We start from the raw sequence: 10,963 nt of genomic DNA on the forward strand, positions 1-10,963 counted from the left end.
AGCAGTTCTGAAGTGAGATGCGGCATTTCTAGTGGGAGTAAGATCGAGCAGCATGTAATGAGAATGAAAGGCAGTTAGGTTGTGTTACAGTGGAGGTGGACCAAAGCATGACTGGATGAGGAGAGGCCAAGTGAGAAGGGAAAACAGTGCAGGGGGGGTAGAGTGTAAACTGAAAGTGCCGATGGAGGGGGGCAGCTGAGGCGGAGAGCGGCCGAAGGTGCAGAGGGGGTGGCTGTTATAGGGAGAATCCTGATGAGATTAAGTCTGAATAATGTGTCCGGGTTTCAGGTAGACTGAAACCCTGACACATGATTCAAAACCCAAACTGTCCGTGTGAATCCCATACAGGTGGCAACCCTACACAGAGTACACCCAAAAATGTCCCCCTCCTGCCAGTGCAAACTCCCCCAAGAATATACTGTATATACCCCACAATAAATATCTCAACCAGCAGCCCCAATCTCCCCCAACAAAGATCTTCCCCCACAGCCCTAAATCTCCACTCCAAGCCCACCACCTCAGTATAGACCCATCTCCTATGCTATTCCCTCAGTAAAGTCCTATCCCACTACCAACCCCCTTGCTAGCCTAACGCCTAAATACAGACCTTCCCCAGTATAGACCCCCCTTGCAGCCTAAAACCTCAGTACCAATCCCCCAGTATAGACTCACCTCCCAGCCTAATCCTTCAGTACAGACCCCTCCCCCAGTACAGATGCCCCTTCTTATTCTAACCACTCTGTACAGACCCCCCAAACCATACATCTCAGTGCAGTCCTCCCTTCCAGCCTAACCCCTCATTGCAAACCCCCCTAGTACATAAACCCCCCCCCCCCCCCCAACAAGCCTCACCCTCCAGTAAAGACCCCTCTCCCTCCCAGCCTAACCCTTCAGTACTGATCCCCTCGGTACAGACCTGCCCAGTACACACCCCACAGTACAGACACCCTCAGTACTGACCCCCAGTAGAAACACCCCTTAGTACAGACACCCCCAGCCAACCCCACCCTCAGTACAGAACCCCACTCCAGTACACACACCGTCCATCGACTTACTAGAGGCAGTACAGACACCCCTTTAGTCCAGATCTATTCCTTCATCTTACTAGAGGCATCGGCAGTTAGGAGGGAGAGGAAGTCCTTCAATTGGCTATGTCATGTGACCAGAGTGAAAGAGGCACCTCCCTTTGGCTCTGAACTGCCACTGTCAGGAAGGCAGAAATGGCACTGCATTGCAAGTATCATAGGACAGAAAATGATTGTCAGGGAGGGTGCCCAGTATCCCCAGAGTGCCAGTACCCAGTGCAGACTTCACTCCCTGCACCCCCCAAAGTACGCCACTGGTTCATGGGTCCTCACTTCTAAGAGTGTCCACACCAGCTCTGGACCTGTTGCAGTCAGCAATCATGTGATCCAGGTGCTGCCTGTGAGTGCTGCCGGAAGCTGGGGCTGGCCGCTGTGGTTAAAAAAATAAAATATAGGCACTGAGGCAGTTGCCCCCACAGCTGCTCTTTCTTTCAGGATTCAGAGAATTAGAGGCATGCTGATGATCAGAGGGAATCTTGCCACCATCAGGAAATGCAGAAACGAGTTAAATAAGCAGACAAAAGGTTTAGATGCATTTAGAATTTTAATAGTAAAAAACATGGTGGTCTGGCCATATATGAGAACCTATGTGTATGTTTGGTTGTCATCTGAATAAGTGGTGAGTGGTAATAAACAAATCTATTCTACCATATGGGAATAGTACCAGCAACATAATTGTATTGTACTTATAAACGGGGCAATTTGCAGAATAACAGTCCATTGAAAAAAGGAGAGTTAAAGGCTACCTTTGTTCCTAAATGAAGAATATATTATAGTGATAAAAAAAATTAATAAAAATAAAACTGTTTTATAGATCTGACCAAACGACCCTGGTTTTACTATATCTATTGAGCCATGCCCATTCCATATACACTCACTGGCCACTTTATTACACCTTGCTAGTACCGGGTTGTTGCCTTCAGAACTGTCTTAATTCTTCATGGCATAGATTTAAAAAGGTGTTGGAAACTTTCCTAAGAGATTTTGGTCAGTATTGATGTAGCACATCCCCTAAGGAGCCGCAACTGTAAAGGGATCCCCCACCCTGCACAACCAGGCACACCACATCTTCACAGCACACTTGTGTCAAAGAACAGTCCAGTGCTTTGTTTTATTGAGGGAAATAAACTTGGATAGGGATTGGGATGTTATGTGATGATGCCCACTTGACTTTTCAGCAAAAAGCAATTTTCAGGCTCACAACTATTTACAGTCCACATGTATACTTCTCCTCTGCCTCCTGCACAACTATTAATTGCAGCACTACAACTTCCAGGACCAGCTGGCACTGTAAGATGATCTGACAAAATGGCTCAGTCAGGTAGCAAAAGCTCATTAGAGGCAGGGACTGCAGGTCTCTTGTTTGTGTAGCAAAGTCCTAGTGCCCATCTGTTCTCCTGTGGCTACTGATCCCAGAACCACCTCTTCAGGCACTGTCAGCCCACCTGGCTGCGGCTGCCCCATTCTCCAGCCCTCTTGGCTAAACTTCCACAGTCCTCCCAGACTAACTCTGCAACCATTCCAGACTGCTCTCTCCCAGTCCTCTCAGGCATTTCTCTCAGTCCTTTCCGACTGTATCACTCACCAGCCCACCTGGCTGTCTTCCTCCCTGGAGATTTGCTCGGGAGTGTTCTCCTACTGTCCTTCTCCTGCTCCTGTGCCTCCAGTCAGGACACCCCTGTGTGTCACGAAGAGGGTCCCTTCCGCACCCGAGCCCAGGCCCAAGGTCACCCACCCCAGACTAGAGGGCTACCCTCAAGGGCCAGCGACAGCCTAACACTCCATCTCCAGCTTCCACCCGTACTCCACTGCCCAAGCTGGGCTGACCCTAAGTATTTGAGGGGGCCTCACCCCTGCCAACTCATCTGCTGAAGGTTGGTCAGGGCCCTCAGAATACTTCAGATAGCTCCTCCTCACCTCCACTTCTATTCTTCTGGAAGTGTCCAGCAAGTTTCAGAAGTAGGGGGAGGCCTTAGAAATTCTGCCTGTGAGTCATCCAGTCACTTACCCTGACCCAGATAAAAGCACAGGCTTGGCTGCCAGCCAAGCCAAATAATTTTCCTACACAAACAAAACCTATTCTAGCACACTAGATGGTGCTACATTGACATGGTAGCATTACGCAGTTGGTTCAGATTTGTCAGCTGCACATCCATGATGCGAATCTCCTATTCCACCACATCCCAAAGGTTCTCTATTGGATTAAGATCTGGTAAATGTGGAGGCCATTGGACTACAGTGAACTCATTGTCATGTTCAAGAAACCAGTTTAGGATAATTTGAGCTTTGTGACATGGTGCATTATCCTGCTTAAAGTAGCCACCAGAAGATGGGTACACTGTAGTCTTAAAGGGATGGACATGGTCAGCAACAATACTCAGGTAGGCCATGGAGTTTAAACGATGCTTAAGGGTACTAAGGGGCCCAAAGTGTGCCAAGAAATCATCCCCCACACCATTACACCACCGCCACCAGCCTGAACCATTGATACAAGGCAGGATGGATCCACGCTTTCATGTTGTTTATGCCAAATTCTGCCATCTCAATGTCGCAGCTGAAATTGAGACTCATCAGACCAGGCAACGTTTTTCCAATCTTCTATTGTCCAATTTTGATGAGCTTGCCTCAGCTGACAGGAGTGACACCTGGTGTGGTCTTCTGCTGCTGTAGCCCATCTGTGTCATGGTATTCTGCATACCTTTATTGTAACAAGTGTTTTATGACTTACTGTTCCCTATCTATCATCTCAAACCAATCTACCCATTCTCCTCTGACATCAACAAGGCATTTTCATCCACACATGTGCTGCTCACTGGATATTTTCTATTTTTTGGACCATTCTCTGTAAACCCTAGAGATGGTTGTGCGTGAAAATCCAAGTAGGTCAGCAGTTTTTGAAATACTTAGACCATCCCGTCTGACACCAACAACAATGCCACGTTCAAAGTCACTTAAATCCCCTTTCTATAGGCAAGGTAGGTGCCGGCCTAGAGCGCATATCTGTCGGGGGTGCCTTGCCAGCAGGGGCAGAGTGGCAATTCCCCCCACCTCGGGCCGCTCTGAGAAAAATATCACCCCCCTGCCCTCAATATAGCACACGCGGTACTCATACTTGCCACGGGCTGCTCGCACATAGAGTCAGATGTGCCCGCCTTCGTCTTTGGTGCATGTGTAGCACCCTCCTAGGTAGGTGCTAGAAGAGAGTATAGCTTTGGGTCTTTCTGCTTACCAGGAAGCTTGTTAGGCAAATTTAGAGTGCTCTCTGCTTACCATTGAGCAGGATCTATTGGTGTGGTCTGCTCATGGTGCTCAGGTGCAGCTCAGCTTGTCTGAATGTTCCACACTGGTCCAATAGGGAGGCATATTGGCAGGGCCGATCCTAGGGTCACAGGCGCCTGGGTGCAGAAATATTCCTGGCACCCCCACATGGGCGTGGTCATCTTACTAACTCCTCCCCTTTATAAATGTTTCTATGGCATAGTTGCCAACAGTCCCGATTTTCCCGGGACAATCCTGATTTTGGGACCCTCGTCCTGATTTAAGCTTGCCCCGATTATTTTCCCGGGATTTTGCTTTTGTCCCGGGAAACTCTGTTGGGGGCACCTGATGCAAGGACGGACTCTGTTGGGGGCACCTGATGCAAGGACGGACTCTGTTGGGGGCACCTGATGCAAGGACGGACTCTGTTGGGGGCACCTGATGCAAGGACGGACTCTGTTGGGGGCACCTGATGCAAGGACGGACTCTGTTGGGGGCACCTGATGCAAGGACGGACTCTGTTGGGGGCACCTGAAGCAAGGACGGACTCTGCTGGGGGCACCTGAAGCAAGGACGGACTCTGCTGGGGGCACCTGAAGCAAGGACGGACTCTGCTGGGGGCCCCTGAAGCAAGGATGGACTCTGCTGGGGGCACCTGAAGCAAGGACGGACTCTGCTGGGGCTCACCTGAAGCAAGGACGGACTCTGCTGGGGGCACCTGAAGCAAGGACGGACTCTGCTGGGGGCACCTGAAGCAAGGACGGACTCTGCTGGGGGCACCTGAAGCAAGGACGGACTCTGCTGGGGGCACCTGAAGCAAGGACGGACTCTGCTGGGGGCACCTGAAGCAAGGACGGACTCTGCTGGGGGCACCTGAAGCAAGGACGGACTCTGCTGGGGGCACCTGAAGCAAGGACGGACTCTGCTGGGGGCACCTGAAGCAAGGATGGACTCTTCTGGGGGCACCTGAAGCAAGGATGGACTCTGCTGGGGGCACCTGAAGCAAGGACGGACTCTGGTGGGGAGGCACTTGATGCAAGGACGGACTCTGGTGGGGAGGCACTTGATGCAAGGACGGACTGATGGCATCTGGTGGCAGGCGACGTAGCATGTGACACGCTCTAGGCTTCAACTGATTCTACATTATGGTGAGTTGAATGATTTCATTTTATATTACAATGTAATAATAGAAATAATGTGCTTCAATCACCCTGACACCATAACAACCATGGTGCCGGGATGATTGAAGCGCTAACCCCAGGTGTTTGAAGTATCTTTATCTGCTGATTTGTTAAACTTTCTGGAATACACATATTTCTATTGTGGTGTAGGATCTGGGCCTGCTGTCCTTTCTTTTTTTTTTCTTTCTCCCTCCATCCCTCATTCATCTCAGACTCTAACCTCACCCCCTTTTCAGCCACGCCCATTTAAGCCATGCCCACTATTCTGCATAAACCACGCCCCATTTTCCTATTTTGCTATGTCACGCCTACAACAAATGCCCCTCCCCCTAATTATAACAAGGCTCTGCCTACATGCAAAAAAGTGTCCCTAAATTTTTTTTTACAATGTTGGCAACTATGCTATGGTAACGACTCAAAAACAGAGATGCTCCCCTAAGAAGTCTTCATTACCCTGGGATCCTTCCATGATCTTTTAACAATAAAAGAAAATACAGGAAGAGAATACACTAATGAGACCTGGAGGGGGTCTCTCTGATGCACACAGAGAGGGCTTCTGTTAGAGAGTCTGTTAGAAAGAGCCCTCAGACATACTGCAAACATAGTACAAGAGATGGTCAGAGACTGCAGACATAGTACAGGAGACGGTCAGAGACTGCAGACATAGTACAGGAGACGGTCAGAGACTGCAGACATAGTACAGGAGACGGTCAGAGACTGCAGACATAGTACAGGAGACGGTCAGAGACTGCAGACATGGTACAGGAGACGGTCAGAGACTGCAGACGTAGTACAGGAGATGGTCAAAGATTGCAGACATAGTACAGGAGATGGTCAAAGATTGCAGACATAACACAGGAGATGGTCAGAGACTGCAGAAATACTACAGGAAATTATTCAGAGATGGCAGACATACTACAGGAGATGGTCAGAGACTGCAGACATAGTACAGGAGATGGTCAGAGACTGCAGACATAGTACAAGAGATGGTCAGAGACTGCAGACATTAAACAGGAGATGGTCAGAGACTGCAGACATACTACAGGAGATGGTCAGAGACTGCAGACATACTACAGGAGATGGTCAGAGACTGCAGACATAATACAAGAGATGGTCAGAGACTGCAGACATAGTACAGGAGATGGTCAGAGACTGCAGACATAGTACAGGAGATGGTCAGAGACTGCAGACATAGTACAGGAGATACAAAAGAAAAAGAGTTGTGACCTGTCCACACCGTGTCTGAGCAATGACATGTCTCCATCCCAATTGGTTAATAAAGAAGGAGGAAAGGAGCTGAAGCGGGACTTTGAGGCATGTCAAAGAATATATAGATTTGTAGGTCAAGATCAATTAAAATTAACCTATAACCAATATATACATATAATCCATACTGTTATATCAATAATTCTTAATAAGGACTAAAATACTGTAATCACAAAGGATTTATATAGTAATATTCATATAGAATTGTTTAATAAGAATTCATCATTGAACATGGTAGACCATATACAGACAATCAAACAGTAAATATAGTAAGTACAATGGGTACAATTTGAGAAGGGAGATTATTGTATAATAAGACAGTATGTGCATCCACAGTATGTGACAACTCTACACGTTTCTTGGCTTTCAACCAATCATCGGTAGTCAGATGCAAAATAACCGGAAAATGAGGTAATGATACATCTATTAATATAGGGGTTCTTGTAAATAGATTTTATCGTGGGTGGGTAATAAATAGTGTAATGAAGTAACTGGGTGGTCCAGGTCAACAAAAGTCTCATCCGGGGTTGAGGTGGAGAGCGCCCCCCCAAACCCAAGGAACGCGGCCACCATGAAGATCGGAGCACCCCAAAACCATAGCCACATGGGAGTGGGCAACCAGGCCGCAGAACACAGGAAGTGCTGTGAAAGAAATAAAGATGACAAAGTGAAGATTGAAGGAGGGGAAGTAAACAGGTGTAAGTGTGTGAGGATTGGTGTCACATCCTAGGCTGCACACCAAAGGATGAGCATGTGTGAATATGTGAATCACTGGAAACCAGTGAGAAATAGTGTGGGATAATAGAGGGTGAATGCAGACAACAACACACCAGGGAAAGAAATGTGTGTGCACAAAAAGAGGTAACGTGGGTGAAAGTAATAGGAAAGAAAAGAATACCTGTAATGTGCAAGTGTAGAGCAGGTTGGTCGCTCCCTCACTGCGGTGAAGCATGGAGCGGTCAAAAGCCACCGCTATGTACCCCAGGCCGGGGGCGTGCCCACGCCAACGTCATGCAAGAGCATGGAGACGGCGTGTGGGAGGATCCCCCCCGCGATGCAAGCGGTCGCGGTTGGTCTCCGCCCACCCCGCCATGGCCCTGGATAGAAACAAAACACATCGCCTCCCGCAATGCAGCGTCACAGGATGCCGCATGCGCGGCGTGGAGGCATGACGTCGATGCGCCAAGGTCGCGGCCCGCCCCCACCATGGAATGGGATGGAGCACAAGTGTTTTCCCCGCACCAGTATGGATCCAAACCAGGTATAAAGTGGATGTTGCTCTCCAGAGATGAGGAGCCCCAGGTGCTGGCTAACGCTAATTCATGCTGTGAGTAAACGAGAAAATCCAGACAGCCGCACTCCAGGAAAATATAATCCAAAGAAGTTTCTTTATTGTAAAATCAGAATCATATCATGTACAGGACACCATGGACAGAATGTACAGGCAATCAGCTAACATATATACTATCTATCATAAATCATAAATCAAATGATTTATGATAGATAGTATGTGGTTTTATTTTTCATCTTTGTTAGCTATGAGTAAGCACTTGGCATAAGTGTGAAACACGTTAGCTGATTGCCTGTACATTCTGTCCATGGTGTCCTGTACATGATATGATTCCGATTTTACAATAAAGAAACTTCTTTGGATTATATTTTCCTGGAGTGCGGCTGTCCGGATTTTCTCGTTTACTCACAGCATGGAATGGGATGGGCTGGGGGTCGGGGGCTGGGCGCATCGCAACCCCGGAACTGGGACCAGAGGACACCGGTACCACCCAGCATGGGTGAAATACAGGTATTCTTTTCTATCTCTTTCACCCACGTTACCTCTTTTTGTGTACACACATTTCTTTCCCTGGTGTGTTGTTATCTGCATTCACCCTCTATTATCCCACACTATTTCTCACTGGTTTCCAGTGATTCACATATTCACACATGCTCATCCTTTGGTGTGCAGCCTAGGATGTGACACCAATCCTCACACACTTACACCTGTTTACTTCCCCTCCTTCAATCTTCACTTTGTCATCTTTATTTCTTTCACAGCACTTCCTGTGTTCTGCGGCCTGGTTGCCCACTCCCATGTGGCTATGGTTTTGGGGTGCTCCGCCCTTCATGGCGGCCGCGTTCCTTGGGTTTGGGGGGGCGCTCCCCGCCTCAACCCCGGATGAGACTTTTGTTGACCTGGACCACCCAGTTACTTCATTACACTATTTATTACCCACCCACAATAAATTGTGAGTACCACTGAGACTTATGTTTCCTTTGTATTTACTCTCCATCTATTTACAAGAACCCCTGTATTAATAGATGTATCATTACCTTATTTTCCAGTTATTTTGCATCTGACTCCTGATGATTGGTTGAAAGCCAAGAAACGCGTAGAGTTACCAACTTATGGATGCACATACCGTCTTATTATACAATAATCTCCCTTCTGAAATTGTACCCATTGTACTTACTATATTTACTTTTTGATTGTCTGTATATGGTCTACCATGTTCAATGATGAATTCTTATTAAACAATTCTATATGAATATTACTATGTAAATCCTTTGTGATTACGGTATTTTAGTCCTTATTAAGACTTATTGATATAACAGTATGGATTATATGTATATATTGGTTATAGGTTAATTTTAGTTGATCTTGACCTACAAATCTATATATTCTTTGACATGCCTCATACAAAGTCCCGCTTCAGCTCCTTTCCTCCTTCTTTATCATAGTACAGGAGATGGTCAGAGACTGCAGACATAGTACAGGAGATGATCAGGGACTGCAGACACAGTACAGGAGATGGTCAGAGACTGCAGGCATAGTACAGGAGATGGTCAGAGACTGCAGACATAGTACAGGAGATGGTCAGAGACTGCAGACATAGTACAGGAGATGGTCAGAGACTGCAGACATAGTACAGGAGATGATCAGAGACTGCAGGCATAGTACAGGAGATGGTCAGAGACTGCAGACATAGTACAGGAGATGATCAGAGACTGCAGGCATAGTACAGGAGATGGTCAGAGACTGCAGACATAGTACAGGAGATGGTCAAAGACTGCAGACATAGTACAGGAGATGGTCAGAGACTGCAGACATAGTACAGGAGATGAAATAAACAAAGAAACAAACAATGTTGTAGTGACATACAAGTGACTAATGTCACTTTACAAAATCCCACTTCATAAATGGTGAATAAACACACACATCCTCAAAAAATGATATATATAACTTAATGGTGACACACAAGCGATCATAAAGTGCTCTAGTGCATATGAGTCCGTGACAGCCTGATCACAAAGGTTCAGTTCAGAACTAATATAAAAGTCCTTATAGGAAAAAATAAACAACTGTGACTTGATTGGTGACCGTGATCATACAAACCAATTGCAGTGATCTCACTCAGGTGCTCCCCACCCTTAGGTAATGACCGCTCACCTCAGAGCGTGTGACCTCACATTTAAAGTTACACTAAAGGTTCTTTTTTTTTTTTTTTTTTTTTTTTAACAAACATGTCATACTTACCTCCACTGTGCAGCTCATTTTGCACAGAATGGCCCCGAACCTGCTCTTCTGGGGTCCCCTGGCGGCTCTCTCAGCTCCTCCCTGCATTAGATAACCCCCTGGGAGAAGCGTTCTCCCGGGGGGTTACCTTGCGGGCGCGCTCCCGAGTCCAGCATTCGGTGTCCATAGACGCCGAATGCAGGACTCGGCCCCACCCCCAGCGGCCTTGTCATTGGACTTGATTGACAGCAGCGGGAGCCAATGGCTGCGCTGCTCTCAATCTATCCAATCAACAGCCGAGAACCCCCTAGCCGGGAGATGGTGCATCCCCGTGGGACAAGTTCGAAGATTCAGGTAAGTAAAACGGGGGGGGGGGGGGATGGGGGGGGGGGGGGGCTGGGGGGCCGGTCACTGCGAGGTGTTTTTTCACCTTTATGCATAGGATGCATAAAGGTGAAAACACACTTACCTTTACAACCCCTTTAAGTTTGGTCAAAACACGCTTTTGAATCACTTTACCAGGATTCCAGGTTAGTTGCAAAGGTCCCAATGGTGTTGCTTCCTCATATATAAACAGCAAAAAGAATCTCCATAGTGTGATAACATTTAAAAAAGTTTTATTTCAGCTAACAAAAACCCTAGTACAGGGTACTCACATGAAT

Source organism: Aquarana catesbeiana, linkage group LG02, assembly GCF_042186555.1.
Source record: "Aquarana catesbeiana isolate 2022-GZ linkage group LG02, ASM4218655v1, whole genome shotgun sequence".
Taxonomy (NCBI): Eukaryota; Metazoa; Chordata; class Amphibia; order Anura; family Ranidae; genus Aquarana; species Aquarana catesbeiana.